This window comes from Mus musculus, chromosome 12, assembly GCF_000001635.26.
Source record: "Mus musculus strain C57BL/6J chromosome 12, GRCm38.p6 C57BL/6J".
In the NCBI taxonomy this organism is placed as follows: Eukaryota; Metazoa; Chordata; class Mammalia; order Rodentia; family Muridae; genus Mus; species Mus musculus.
Genome location: NC_000078.6, coordinates 106,800,380 through 106,815,346, shown reverse-complemented (window position 1 = coordinate 106,815,346; position 14,967 = coordinate 106,800,380). Strand labels below are relative to the sequence as shown.

General features: G+C 45.4%; 1 long non-coding RNA gene across 1 annotated transcript; it reads right to left on the bottom strand.

Moving 5' to 3' along the window:
- On the bottom strand, positions 1-2,828 carry Gm52000. Its single transcript, XR_003950258.1, has 3 exons — positions 2,722-2,828; positions 1,340-1,467; positions 1-432 (listed from the first exon to the last, which is right to left on the bottom strand). It is a non-coding gene; the product is annotated as a predicted gene, 52000 (long non-coding RNA).
- Positions 2,829-14,967: the final 12,139 nt, after the last annotated feature.

Sequence of the window (14,967 nt, the reverse complement as noted above, 5' to 3'; positions counted from 1 at the left end):
GGGTCCTACTGCTGTGAAATTCTCAAATCTATCTTTTCACGTGACAATATCTGGTTGAAGGCAGATGTGGCTTTCTTCTTTGAGTTACGAATGGTGACACATCCACTGTCAAAATAGCTTTATTGTGTATGTAACAGAACTCTCACCATCTCTTAAGTGTGTGATCCATTGTTCTTTAGAACATTGGCGAAGAGACGTGAACTCATCAGCAGCTCCAGAACATGCAGCTCATTTAACTTCTCTCACAGGTTATTTACCTTCTGGGGAGGAATCAAGTGGAGCTGACCCCAAGCAGTGACAGAAGCTCTGTGGATGCTGGGGTGGGCCTTTCAGAAACACAACCACCCTGTGTCACCCATGTTTCTGTAAGTTGCCTGTCATTCATGTTCGTCTGAGAAACTCCAGTGCTCTTGTGGGTTCTCCAAGCTGAACCTGTGTGGACCATTTCTTCATTAGCCAGTCATGTCATCTGGGACTTAAAGGGATTAGTTCATGTCTTTCCTGAAGGTCATTCAAGAGGTGTTTTGATTTTGATAGTTTCCCTGTCTTGGCTGTTATGACCAAGGGAATGCAGATATGTTTGGGGGTATGGATTCGCTCCTGTTGGGATACACATTTCTCTACATATACACTCACAGTTTAGAACTAAATCTCTCCGGGGCCTCCTAACACCATGAAACACCATCTGATACCCTATGGCTCTCAACTGTAGCTGGCCATCTCGCTCTGCCCTCACACCCCAGCTGGGCTTTGATCCGTGAATTCCTGAACAGTTTGTCTTCCTGCTCCCAGTCCTCTTTGCTCTCACGTTCTCCATTTTTCCTGGCTTTTGATAACCTTTGAATGCTCAGAAATATTGCATTGGAAAGTTCTTTTCTGCCCCACCCCCACCCACCTACGCAAACACTCATACTACTGATTGATGCTGATGATTGATGATACCTGATACCTGCAGTTCATGGTGCAAGTATTAAATGTTCTTACTAAAATAGACTTCTGTCTCCCTAACCTGAGGAATTCACTCAAATCCACACAGCGAGTGGGAAGTGACTCTGATATATGTGGATGCACATATACATATACACATACACATACACATACACATACACATACACATACACATACACATACACATACACATACACACACACACACACACACACATACACATACACATACACATATACACATACACATATACATATATGTAAAACCACTCTTCAAAAATACTGCAGAGATGTTTTATGTCATCAGGTAACCTTCTAGAATGTACATTTTTAATACTGGTTTATGGCTACTTCCTAGTGTCCCTAATGCTTCAGTACCGGTAGCTACTTACTTTGTGTTTCTAGAATTCCAGCAGCATAAGCCAATGATGGAGTTGTTTATACCGAGATCTTGGATACAAGAATTTCTTTAAGAAGACTTTCGGTATTTGCTGAAGAAACATCTTTGGAATTTGAGACTCTGAATCAAAGGGAAAGTGCATGTATAAGTTTCTGGTATGAATCACCAAATCATCCTTCGGGCAAACCCCATGGCTATGTTTTGCCACCAGCCCTCACTACGTGAAGGTTCCTTAGAGTCCCCTACAGAGTATGGCCCCAGATCCATCTTCATCTATACTGAGGAGCAGGAAGCCACGTTCACACACACAGTCAGGCTATGTTGCTCAGGAGAGAGATCCCAAGTTTGGAAATAGATTCAGGATCAATCCCTGTGAGAGGCCGTTGTGCCACCTGCAAAGTATCGTAAGGTCTGACAAGGAGTCTCGGGTTAGAGCTGAGCACAGGCCGGCTTCTCCCGTGGAACCCTTAGGAGGAAAGGGGCTTTCTGGCTTCAGGGAAGGGTGGTACGTATGCATTCAGTCAAGGATGCAGAACCAAGCTGACATGGGAGCGGGAACTCTAGAATCCCCAACACCAGTGTCCTCATCTGTCACAGCAACTTAATAAGCCACACAGCACAGAGTGTTAAAGCACAGTATGGATGTTTAAAGAAGTGAATTAAACCCTGCGTGGGGCACCCCTCAGTTTAGGTTTTTATGGTATATAATTGGATCCTCACAGCTCCCACCTGTCAAAATCAATATCGTGTTTCTATTTTCTGAACAGGGGACTTTTGGGACTCGGAGCAAGTTGGGAAATGGTAAAAACTTGAAGAGGAGGTGAGGTGGAACCGAGCTGGGATCTTTCTGCCCTGCAATAGGAAGTGATGTTTTTCTAGCATCTCAAGGCTCCGTGAAAGCGCTATTGTCTATCACTGAGCTGTGACATGATCTGAGTAGATTCCCTGCTTGGAAGTATACTATTCTGAGACTTAGCAAAAAGATCCATCCTTGGGCCACCATAGCCACCAGGACCAAGGTTGACCCCAAAGCTATTTTTCTTACCTTCAGACCTCTGCAGTCACTCATCTGATCTTACTCTCAAATGTCCCCATTGCTATTGACAAGAGGAATTGTATATTCCATTAAGAGATATATGAACTCATAGATAAAGGGGAGGTGGGGTCAAGAGAGTGTGGCTTGTGGAATCGTAACACAGATGAGTCCTATTCAGAGGAGCTCTGGGAGACTTTGAGGTGCAGCCAGCATTGAGAAAACTCAACTTTTGATAGAGATGCGTAGACACGTCTTGGGGACAGCCCAAGGGGACATTCTAAAAGGAAGCACCAGATAAGATTTAGGTTGGCATGAGGGATATATAGCACTCTTTGTACCTCTCTGATTCTGGTAGACAGTCTGGGTGTGTTGTGTGCCCTCCACAACTGCTTCCAATTTATCCACGCTGGGTTCAAATCAAATTCTGTCCATGGGCCACGAGGAGCTGGAGGAAGAGATAGAGATGGATTAGGGGTCTACAGTAGAAGCTACATGAGCAGGAGACAGCAAAGGAAGGAGGACTCAAAAGCAAGCACAGACAAGACTTGACCCATCTTCTCTGGGTCATATGACTGACAGAAGAGCATCAAAAAGGCAAGGCTATATGGAGGCACAGGTATCAAGTGTCCCCCAGAGTGGTGACCTCATTCAGTCTAAGTGAGCAGCCAGTGTGCTTACATCATGTGCACTCCACCCCATGATAGAAGCAGCCTGTATTTAGGCTTCTCTTTTAATCTTGAACGAGAAGAAAACTGGCAAAGAATTTCTTGCCCAATCCCAATTCAAGTTCAATTCAAGGGACGTGGAGTTGCTGTGTGTGCGGTGCCAAAGTTGTTTCAGGCATGGAGGTAGAAAACTAGTGGTATGAATCCCCCATTCTCTGTCTCTTCTCATAGCCCCCACCCTTGTACCTCACTTCTGTATTTAAGCTGCTGTGTGGTGTGCACAGAGAACTTCATGATGAAAGCCACTCTGAGAAAGATAGAGCCAGGATTTTCCTCCAGCTTGGGGTGGGGGTCTTGAGGTCCAAAGACTCATGGGAGCTGATCAGCTTGTAAGGGAGGCTCACTCTGGAGCTGAGTTGGTGCCTTTCCATTGGTGTGACAAAACAGCGGACAAAGGCAGCTTAAGGAAGGAAGGAAGGTTCTAGATCTGAGTCGGCATATCTCTTTGTCTATGGCTATACTCAGATGGAAGATAGGAACCAGAAGCCAGGGAAGGGATGTTCACACACGAAGCACCATACTGTCAGAAGGAAAAGCTGCCTCATCTGATCCTAGGTTAGCATGTTCCTAACCCAGAAGATGTAGAGTGTGTTGTGCCTGTCCCAGAAAGGAGTTCATCTTCTGAGCCTTGGCCATAGTCAAGCAGGAGCTCAGGGGGGAGACGTGTTTTTTTGTCACCCCCCCCAACAGTTGTGAAATGGGCTCATGACCAGGCTCACTCTACAGAGGTTGAACTTGGTGTGTTTCTCTCTTTTTGCCCCTTGCTGTCTCCACCCAGGCTGGCCGAACACAGAGGCACTCTGGTGGGGTGAAAGGACACAGAACAGGCTGTTCTACCTGCCAGATGCAGCACACAGATGACTTTAAGATGCCAAGTGCTTTGTTCTCAAAGCCCAACCCAGAGAGAATGGTCTGAAGCTCAAATCTCAGGAGCTAAATCCCGGAAAGACTCGAGACTACAGTCATGAGAATTTAGGCCTTTCCAAGTTAAAGGGTCAAACTTCTAAAACACGAGAGTGTATCTCCTGGTTTATCAGGCTCTGCTGTCTGAGCCTGAGAAGCCCTTTGTTCCTGGAGCATCTGGGTTTCTGGAGGGAGCTTGGGTGTCATTCCACTCTGATGCTGTGGTTCCCATGGGGTTGAGGGAGCCATGGTTCTAGACCATTATCTTATAAGCTTCTTACTGTTCAAAAAGTTGAAATAAGTCAGGCTGATGAGTGCAGTACTGGTAGAGGTTGAGAACAAGCCAATGTCTAATTAATCTGTTTGATTTATTACATGTATTCATTGGGAGGGGGCATGACATGCCATGCACACACATATGGCGGTTAGAAGACAGCTTGCAAGACTCAGTTCTCCCCATCTACCATACAGGTCCTTGGAATACAAGGGCTCAAGCTTGGCTTTGCAAGAAGTACCTTAACCCACTGGGCCATCTTGCTGGCCCCAGTGCCTGACAAACTTAAAGCATTCCCCTTACTTCTTCCAGGAAAAAAAAAAATGAGCTTCCTCACCAAAAGCCAGAGCAAGGAAGGGAATGGAGAAAACCAGAAACTACCCTGAATGGCAGATTCCAAAGGGACAAACAACAGCTGTATCTCTCCAGATGTTTCTGAACAATTTTCCCTTCCCAAGGAAGGGGCTTCAGTAGAAGAGCAGGGGGGGGGGGGCTTAGGAGATGAGGCAGTGGTCGTGGTGCTTGCTGTATAAGCAGGAGGCCTGAGTTTGAGTCCCTGGGCTTGTGTGAATCACATAAACACTAGGTACAGTGGCGTGCATCTGTACCCCTAGTGCTGTGGGGGAAGAGCAAGAGCCCCAGAAAGAGGGGAAAGGAGGTGGGGGGAAAGCATGTCACAACCACACACAGGGAACCATCTATAAAATACTATGGAGGCCACACAAGAAAATGTCCCTGCTTGCATTTAGGCCTTGGGCCTCTGGGATTTTAAAAGAAAACAGTCCTAGTGTTTAATTGCAGTGGCCTGTGGTATTTGCCCACTGCAGGTTCCCTTTGGCTCATGGTTCAGGTTCGTCATGGTGGGTAAGGCCTGGCAGCATTGATCTGTCTGTACAGGTGACAGCATGAGGTGGAAGCTTGTTGAACTTAGCAAACAAGGACCAGAGGTTGAATGTCACCTTTCAAGGGTCTTCCTGGTGCCTAGGTGCTGGGCTCCTCCTCCTAGACTCGTGAATCAAACCTGCAGCCAATGGACTACAGCCTCCCCTGACAACTATGGATATCCCACAGTGCAGAATCGAGACTTCCTTAGAGAATTATGGGGAATTGAATTTGTTTTAAATTGGGCTGGGGAACATGGTTGCATGGTTCTCAGTGTACTTTGTAGATGACAATGTCAGTCGTAATAAAAAAAAAAAGGAAGACACACCCATAAGGTGTTGCAGCCTCTTCGAAATAACAGAGCCACTCAATCATGAGCCTGTGGAGGACGCCTCAGATGCAAACCATACCAAGGAATTTAAGCATGACCTCATGAGGAGAGCCTCCACCATCTTGAGAGTGTAGAAGAGGGATAGATAAGAAAGAAATTGGAATTATTATGGTGCTCTATGTGAGGGTGAGAGAGAAGAGAATTGGGAGTATATCTGGGTTTTTTCCTGTCAGCTATGAAGTGAAGCACCGTCTCTTCGAACTGAACTTACAGAAGTACAACAGACATCTTCCCTCAGGGCTCCACGCCTCCGGTGGGATGTGGTCTGAGGGCTGCCATGCTTTCTCAGGTCTGCCTGGGCCCTGGTGAGCAAGTTATTTGAATAAGCCCTGCCTCTGTCCATCTGAATGCAGGAGGATGCTGGCTGAGTAAGTTTCCAGCTTGGATGATGGCCTTAGTTTTCTGTGTGTCTTCTTTTCCCTAAGCAGTGGATTTGCCCCGAAAAGCCCCTTTTCCACGGAGGGATCTGTGACACTTTCTTAATGTGGTGGTGGTGGCATGGGGTGGGGAGGTGTATACTGAAATTTCTGGTTAAAAGTTTATTCTTCTTAGCTTTAGCTAATAGCCTCAGCTACATGTCTCTAATTCAAACCAACTGAACTATTTGAAGGGAAAAAAAGAATGTTATAAATCTGGCCTACTAGTCTGTATTTAAAAGCAATTGCTCCCAATCAATAAATCCTGCTGGATTTTGGATCTTATTAAAGATGTCTTCGTTACTCAGTACCCAAGCAGCTGCTTTAGACAGCGATGGCTGCTGCTTTCTTAAATCAGGGGATGAGTAGATTTGTACATTTCCAGCCATGAGTCTCAGAGTCTCTCAACACAGGGAAGGCTTCACCTAACCTTCCTTTTTCAGGACACCCTCCCCACTGTGGGGACTCCCAGGACAGGCGTATTAAAACCTGTCCTTAAACTCAATACAGTGAAGTGAGGCAGTATGAAATGGTGTGATTCATAGTTTGGTGTCTTGTGCCTATTTCTTTCATAGGCTTGATGTCCTGTGGTATCACATGGGTGTGTCAATGTTGTGGGCTCCCCAGGCCTCTACTTAAAGGAGTGTCCCTCTTCCTCTCCATTGGCTGGCTTTAAACCCTAGTGATGTATCAGGCACAGCTATGGGTGTGTGTTTGGATGCTGTGATGGTTTGAATGACAAATGCCCTGCCCCCATAGCCTCTACTATTTGAATGCTTGGTCCTCAGTTGGTGGTTATTTAGGGAGGTTTAGGAGGTGTGGCCTAGCTGGAGGAAGTATATCACTGGGAATGGACCTTGAGGTTTCAAAAGAATTCTGCCATTTTGAGTTTTCTCTTTGCTTCCTATTTGAAGTTGAAGATGTGAAGTCTTGGCTGGTCCTGCCTCTGTGCCTGCCTGCTGCCATGTTTTGTGGTGTGATGGTGGTGGTGTGTTCTTACCCCTCTGTAGCTGTAAATCACAAACAAAAACCATGTGATGGTGGTTTGAGGAGGAATGACCCCAGAGACTCACATATTTGAAAGCTTAGCCAATTAGGGAGTGGTGCTACTTAAGAGAGATAAAGAGATGTGGCCTTGTTGGAGAAAGTCACTCTTTGTTTCTGCGGCCTTAAGATCTGGACCTAAAACTCTTGGATTCTCCAACACAATGCCCACCATGCTTCCTGCTATGCTGTTACTAAGCTAAGCTTTTGCAACTGTAAGCCAGCCCAGTGAAATGATTTCCTTCATAAGAGTTGCTGTGGTCACTGTGTCTCCTCATAACAATAGACTACTACACTAAAAGACTGAAAGACTACGAGGACTTTTGAAGTTGGATTAAATGCTTTCTGCATTATAGTATGACAATAAGCCCGTGGGGGCCTGAAAGTGGAGTGTGGTTCAAATAAAAAATGTCCTCAGATTCTCGGGCATTTGAGTGCCCAGGCTTCAGTTGGTGGAACTGTTTGGGAAGGATTAGGAGATTTGACTGCAGGAGGTATGTCACTGGGATCAAGCTCTGAGTTTGCCAAACACTCTTACCAGGTCAAGTTTGCTCTCTCTCTTTCTTCTTTGTGGTTTGATATGTGGACTCTCAGCTACTACTTTTTAGCTGTCTACTGCCTCCCATGTCTGCTTCCCCTTCATGAATTCTTTCTGGAACTATAACTAAATGAATGCTTCCTTTCATAAACTGTCTTGATTATGGTGGTTTTTTGTTTGTTTGTTTGGATGGTTGGTTGGTTTGTTTTGTTTTTCGAGACAGGGTTTCTCTGTATAGCCCTGGCTGTCCTGGAACTCACTTTGTTAGCCAGGCTGGCCTCGAGCTCATAAATCCACCTGCCTCTGCCTCCCGAGTGCTGGGATTAAAGGTGTGTGCCACCACGCCTGGCTGGTGCTTTCTTATAGCAATAGAAATGTAACTAAGACAAATGATTCATGTCTTCACTAGTTTGGTTCTTCATGAGGAAAGAAGGGTCAGAGGTAAGCTATCCCTCAGCAGTTTGTTACCAGAAATGAAGTTTGTGCAGGCAGAAATCAGATAACCAAACTATCATTCAATGAGTTTCCACTATTTAAAAAATTACCAGTTCGTTGATAATTTCATAGGAAACATTTTGATATTCACCCCCAGGTTCTCACCTCAGCTCCTTCCAGATCCACTCCCACCTCTTGACCCTCCCCCACAACATAATGACCTCTTTAAAAACTCAAGTTTAACCCATGCCTCGTGCATACCCTTGATCTGGGGCCATCCACTGGAGTGTGTGCCATGGTCCACGCCCTTGAAGAAAACTGGTTTTCCTTTCCATAGAAGCCATCAGCTGTCCATTGCTCCTCAGATAGGTGCAAGTCCTCCTGAACCCTCTCTCCTCCATGACCGGCTTCATCTTGTGTAGATCATGTTCAGATAACCAAAAGCTGCCGTGACTTCATGTCCAGACACTGTTCCCTCCAGTCATCCTTGGTCTCTGGCCCTTACAGTATTTCCATCCTTTCTCCTGAGATGGACCTGGAGCCTTGAGGAGGGTGGGTGATAAAGTTGTCCCATTTGTGCCTAAGCATCACACTGACATCTCTTTTCTGAACTCTGGCCACTTATAGGTCTATGTAATCACACTGTCCGCCACACAGAGAAACTTCTCTGGTGAGCTCCGAGAGCTTCGTTGATCTATGAAATCTCAGCTCTCAGAACAGCCCCATCAAGTGCTTCATAAATACACGTGAAATGAATCAACAATTAAATCTGAGGGCAGAGCAACCCACAAGAAAACACATAATGGCTGCAAAGCCCTGGTTATGGCTTGGGAATTGTTTCTAAGAGTCTTTGCTGACCCTTAACTCTGGTTTGTTTGTTTGTTTGTTTGTTTTTTGTTTTTTGTTTGTTTTTTTTTTAAATGGACTGAAATTTCCCAAGCATGGAGAGAGAGAGTAGGGAATTTTCTTCAGGCCTTAGGAACATATACATAAACACTGTCAAAGCACACAGCACAAGCTGAAAGCCATGATCCAAATTGGGGACTAGAGTCAGAAGCCCTTAGGGATAGGACCTTGAGTCTAGCTGTCTCACCAAGAATTTGAAATGCTTTGCAAGGCTCTATAGAAATGGAATCCAACTCTTTCTTATGCCAAGGCCTGGTGTCCCTCCCCTCATACACACACCCTGTCTTCATAGCACCTCCTTGGTCTCTGTGATGTTTTCATGTCTTCTCCTTAATCTCAACACATTCAAGTTGGAAATGGCCACAGAATATTAAGTTCCAGGTAAATGTTTTCACGGGGCCCCTGGCTCTACAGCACACCTTACAAAATGAGACAGAAAATAAAAGCAGCACTGAAAAGCTTCTCTTGAGAATTCCCTGAGCTGAGAGAAGTGAGGGAGAAGTAGGCCGGTCCTTGGGAGTGCTCAATATCCCTGATATAGGACAGTCCTTCCAAAGCACATCAATGCATATGATCCCTGATGTCAAAGAAAGCCCAGTCTCAGTGTGAACTGACATGTATAGCGTGGCCCTGGATCCCATCCTTGGTCAATCCAGACCCCAGGAGACTATAACAACACCTCAAAGAACAGATGCTATCTGGGCAATGCTTGGCACCAGGCTGCACAGGCAGGCATTTCCTCTGTATTTGCCCTCGCAGCTACAGATGCCAACATGTCAGATACCTTTGAAATCGAGGGACCAGGGAGCCAATCCTGGCAGTGAATCTGTTGGCTGTCTTCCTTCTGGGTTGCTCCTATCATTCCCGCTCATGGACATGTCTGCTCTCTCCCTCTCAGGGTCTCCAGAGCCTTCTCTATACTGCCCTCTGACTTATCTTTCCTCTGGACCTTCGAACTTTTGTTTTCCCCACGTTCCCCATCAACTGATCCCTCTTGTGTCTCTCCAGAAGCAGCACACTATATACACGGGGTAGCTCCCTCCAAAATTTTAGCTCCTGGACTCCCTGGTCACAGGCATCTATCCTGACCTCCCTAAATGTCACCTATTGACTCAGAGAAATACTCATCTGGCTGAGTCTTTGTGAGGCCAGAGATGCATGTTCACCAGGCTTATGGTCTCTGACAATGGTTGCTTCCCTTCGCCTCATGCATAATTGCATTGGTGAGCTAGCTACACCGTGCTTAGAACCTTCTAGACTGTTGTGGGTACATGTCACTCAGACTTTATTCAGCTTGTGTATGTGTGTACATGCCACCTGTGAGCATGTGCACAGAGAGACCAGAAAAGGAACTCTGAGCCACTGGAGCTTCAGTTACAGACAGTTTATATCAGTTACAGAAGCACTGATGTTGGTGGGGGGGTGGGCTACAAACTCAGGCTCCTTGGAAGAGCAGCAAACATTCTTAATCAGTGAGCTATCTTACTTTTATCACATTTTTATTATAGACTTATCTTTGATCCTCACAATCCCATGCTTAGGGCCAAATCCAACCTACAGGATCAGATAAATTCATCTTGAAGGGTTCTCATTGCTGTATTTATTCTGAGTAATGTTTGGAAGCATCAAGAATTCTGGGTACCAGGCAACCATTTAAAATAATATACAGCAACTCTATAACAGAAGAGCTCATAGCTATGAAATATCACACCTTAGAAGACTATTGGTTAGGGAAATGAACACTCACAAAAACAGGCTACAATATAGCTAGCAAACACTATATAATTTCAATTTCTTAAAAAGAAAAAAAAAAAACTCATGTTCCTGTCAGCAGCTAGAGATGCACCAAAATGTAGTCATGATTATTTCTGAGGAATCAAAACATACTTTGTTTCAGAATTCACATTCCCATCTTTGCTTTTCAAATTTTGCTCATGAATATATTTTTTCTATTAACTCTCAGAAAAGAGATAATAAATACTGTCGAAAACATGCTAAAATGTAAAAGGAACAAACAAGTTGGCAAATAATGCCTGAAACATAAAGACAAGATATTAATATCCTTAATCTAGAAAGAGAACTTATAAATTAATGAAAAAAATAATTCCAATATGTTCCCAGGTAAAGACAACAAACAGAAAACACATTCATAACAAAACTCCACAGCCCAAAAGGATGTTCAAGTAGATAATAAGTGTGAAGAATATTTATTTCAGTGACTAAGCCAAGAAGAACAGCAGAACAAAGATCAGATGGATTCGGTGCACAATGCAGCAAGCTCAGAGGTGCACCCGAGTACAGCCTCATCCTACCCAGCGTCTCTTTATCTTTTCTCTCTTTCTGATGTCATTTTCTTCTGTAATGTAAACACTGCAAATTTGCCCAACTCAAGTAAATAGCATCTCACTCATGATCATGTAAGCAAGTCATTAAACTCAGGAGTACACGCACACACACACACACACACACACACATACACACACACACAATGCATGCACCCATGTACATGCGTGCTCGTGTGCACATGCACACACAGGTACACTTACACTCCTTCCCAAAAAGTCTTGAGAGGAGGAGAGGAAGTTGTTTCAGTGCAGGTAGGAAAGTCTGTAAGTGTCAGGAAGGGAGTAGAAATGACAAAAATTCATTATATATTCATATGAAACTGTCAAAGAATAAAAATATAAGGTAGTCTCTCTTGCATTGTTACGCTGTCAATTTTGAATGACATTAGTCGATATTGCTGAGGACAAATGACTCAGTTCTTGGTGCCAAGGCGTTGAGAGTCTATATTTGCTTATCCTTTTTTTTAGAAAGTCACCCATAGTCCTCCTGACTCACAATGTCACCAAACCCAACATGGTCCTAATAACTTCCTTTGTAAATGTGTGTCCTAAGCAACTGGGTACTTGAAAATGATGAGGGGAGGTCTTCGACTTTCCAGTTCTTTAATGGGGTTTGTGAAGACAGTTTGGTTTCTGTGATGCTGTCACAAAACATTGACCAAAAGTAACTTTGGGAGAAAAGGCTTTATTACAGCACCCCCAGACCTCGCAAGCCAGAGCTTGTAGCCCTGAGACCCAGTGCTCTTGGGTTCTCAGCACTGCCTGGTGAGCTCATACATAGACAAGACTGAGGACAGCTATACTCTCACAAGCACTAGGCTTTTCAAGAGAATGTTTCTGTTGCAAAGAAGGAATCTACCGTAAAGACACCCTTTATCTTTTCACATTGATTACCCAGCACTTCATTTCATTATTGTGATTGGCTGTCAGACAAAGACACACGTTATGCAGAGTTAAGGAATGAACCTGGACATCCCAGAGATTCTGAGCCCTTGCAGTGTGAAGGACATGAATCACCGAATGGCCTCGACGTTTGTTGCGGTGATAATGAAGTGGGAGATGCAACCCTCAGTGCTGAGCTCAGAGGCTGTCCATGTGATGTTCTTCATTGAGGACCCAGGGGTTCCCAATGAGGCGTGGGAAATTGTGCCTGCCAGGGGATATCTTCATTGCTCTTTCATATCTTACAGTGCATAGCTCAGGTCCCCACAGCAAAGAGGAATACCACCATAAGGCCAGTCAAGGCGAGACTGAGCCTCAATTTTATTGTGAGCTGTGACACTGTAATGGACATGAATACCCTCTTCTTTCCCAATGTGTTTAATTTAGCCCTTGTAGAGACTAGAGAAATGTAAAGGTGACCTCAGGTCCCCTCCCTGTCTCCACTCAGGACAATGGGTCAGCCATACATCAGTCAAGACAGTCCTCCCAGGCAAAGCTTGACAATATGGTAAAGAGGCTGTCATGCAACAAAGTTCTTTCCTGTACCCCGAAAGCAACAAAGACCTCCTGAAAAGCCAGTCCAGGCCAAACCACTTCTACCTGGCTTTCTGTTATTATCTGCCAATATCAGCTCATGTTCAACTGTAGAGAGGTGAGTCCAACCACAACCAAGGCCTAACTGCATTGTAGAAGCCTCTGCCCCAGCTGCCATGCCTTGTGGGTGCCGTGAGAACCCCGTAGAAGCCACAGGCTGGGAGACACCACCATTTATCTCTTCCTCCCATCACCAAGCCTGTTGGGTTGCTCTCCTTCAAAGTAGGCCAAATTGCCCTGGTAAATAAGGATAAAGACCCAGAAAGCAGCAGGCAAGCAAACACAGTTAGTTCATCTGGTCTAGACAGATAGAGGTCTGACATGCCAGCACTGCCCTAGAACCCCAAAGACTGGGGCCATCCTCACAGCTGGCACTGGGCTTGCAAAGCATTGGGGAGAATCAGAGGCATGGCATTGAAGAGGTTGTTAGAGACTGCAGGGCCACATGGAACATTCTAGAAGGTTCTGAGATCTCTTCTGCCTTTTTCCTGAACCTTCTTATTAGAGAGGGATATAAAGAAGACTTTGATGCATCCTACATCATCTGAGAGCTATCACAGACAAGACTGCTCAACCGCACTCAATAAAATGTGGCCATGCTTGTGTATACAGGGTCCATTGCAATGGAGTTTTCCACCAGAGAGAGTGTTAGAGCTTCACTCTAATTATGACTCTAAGACCTGGGAAGTGATGTCAAGGTGGAAGGGTCAATGGTGGAAAATTACCAAGAGACACCCAGTAAGGGGATCGGAGGCTCTGGCTAAAATGGTGGCAGACCAGGGTGAGAGACATTCTTAAGTCTGGTGGGACACAAGGAGAGACCCAGGTGGTAGAGTGATTTCACAGGGAAGACAGAAGGTACTCTTCACTGGACTCTTGCCTGGCACTGCACAGAGGGCCTAAGGGAATGCAGGAAGCCCAACTCAAGTCCGGCCAAGTAGAGATTCCAAGATGTGGTCTCACCACAAAGGCCGGTTGCAACTCATTCCTTAAAGTTTCCATGAAGACTCAGAGACCAAAACGAAGGCTGAGAGCTCCTCTCTGTTCTGCTTTGCTCACAGATAGCTCCACCTGGCAACTGGACACACCCTTAGGAAGCCAGAGGGACTTGAAGATGAACTCAAAACAATAACTTTGCAGTCTCCCCCAAATGCAGGTGATTCTTGTGTTTTCCCTCTGGTTGAAATTACATCCCTTCCCTACAGCACTGGGAGGAGCACACCATGGGGCTCTTTTGACACCTATACCTCACTCACCAGGTTCTTCTGGGATCCTGTCAAGCCTTTTATTTGTATGATCCCTGAAAGCTCCTGATTTCCAGCATCCTCCCCATGCCTATCTCTGCAGCATATCTGAGCACCCTAACAGTGGGCAACATTCACAGTTTATTCAGCTACCCCAACCCTAGGGCCAAAAATTGTAGAAGAAAACAGAGGTACCATCTGGCATCTCTAGCCCTCATCATTACCTAGATCCAAGGACCTATCTCCTCAGAGTCCCAAACCATCAAGCAGGCATTTGTGAGTAGGGTGGGGCTGTCCATATCACCCTGTATAATTGTACTACATATGCATGTAACACTTGATACCCGGATAGGATGAAGATTGTATGCAGGAGTAAGGTGGGGAATTTATGGCTCCACAGAGCCCATTCCACCCTGAGGACACTGTCTGGCTCGTGTGCACTCCAGCCCTGCACTCATCTGTGTTTTCTTCTCTGCAGAGATCACCTCCTCCCTCACTGATCACCCGCTTTCCCCCATGGCTCACAGTGCCCATGAGATGTCATTGTCTGGCTTGATTCTCCGTCATTGCCCCACCTCACTGTTGTTCATCTGAACATGTGCACCATTAGAGACTGTTCACCAGATTAAAAGCCAAATAAATCTATGGTGTCTCGAGGTAGCTCAATTGTCTGAATGCTTGTTACATAAGCATGAGAACCTGAGTTCAGATCCACAGAACCCAGGTAAATGGTCTCAAGTGAGGCAGAGAGAGAGAGAGAGAGAGAGAGAGAGAGAGAGAGAGAGAGAGAGAGAGAGAGAGAGAGAGATCCAAGGGCTTTACTCATAACCAGTCTAAGTGAAATGTGAAGTTCCAGGTTCAGTGTGAGAGCCTGTCTCAAAAAATAAAGCGGAGAGATACAGAGGAAAATATGTGATATAAACCTCTGGCCACTAGATGTGCATG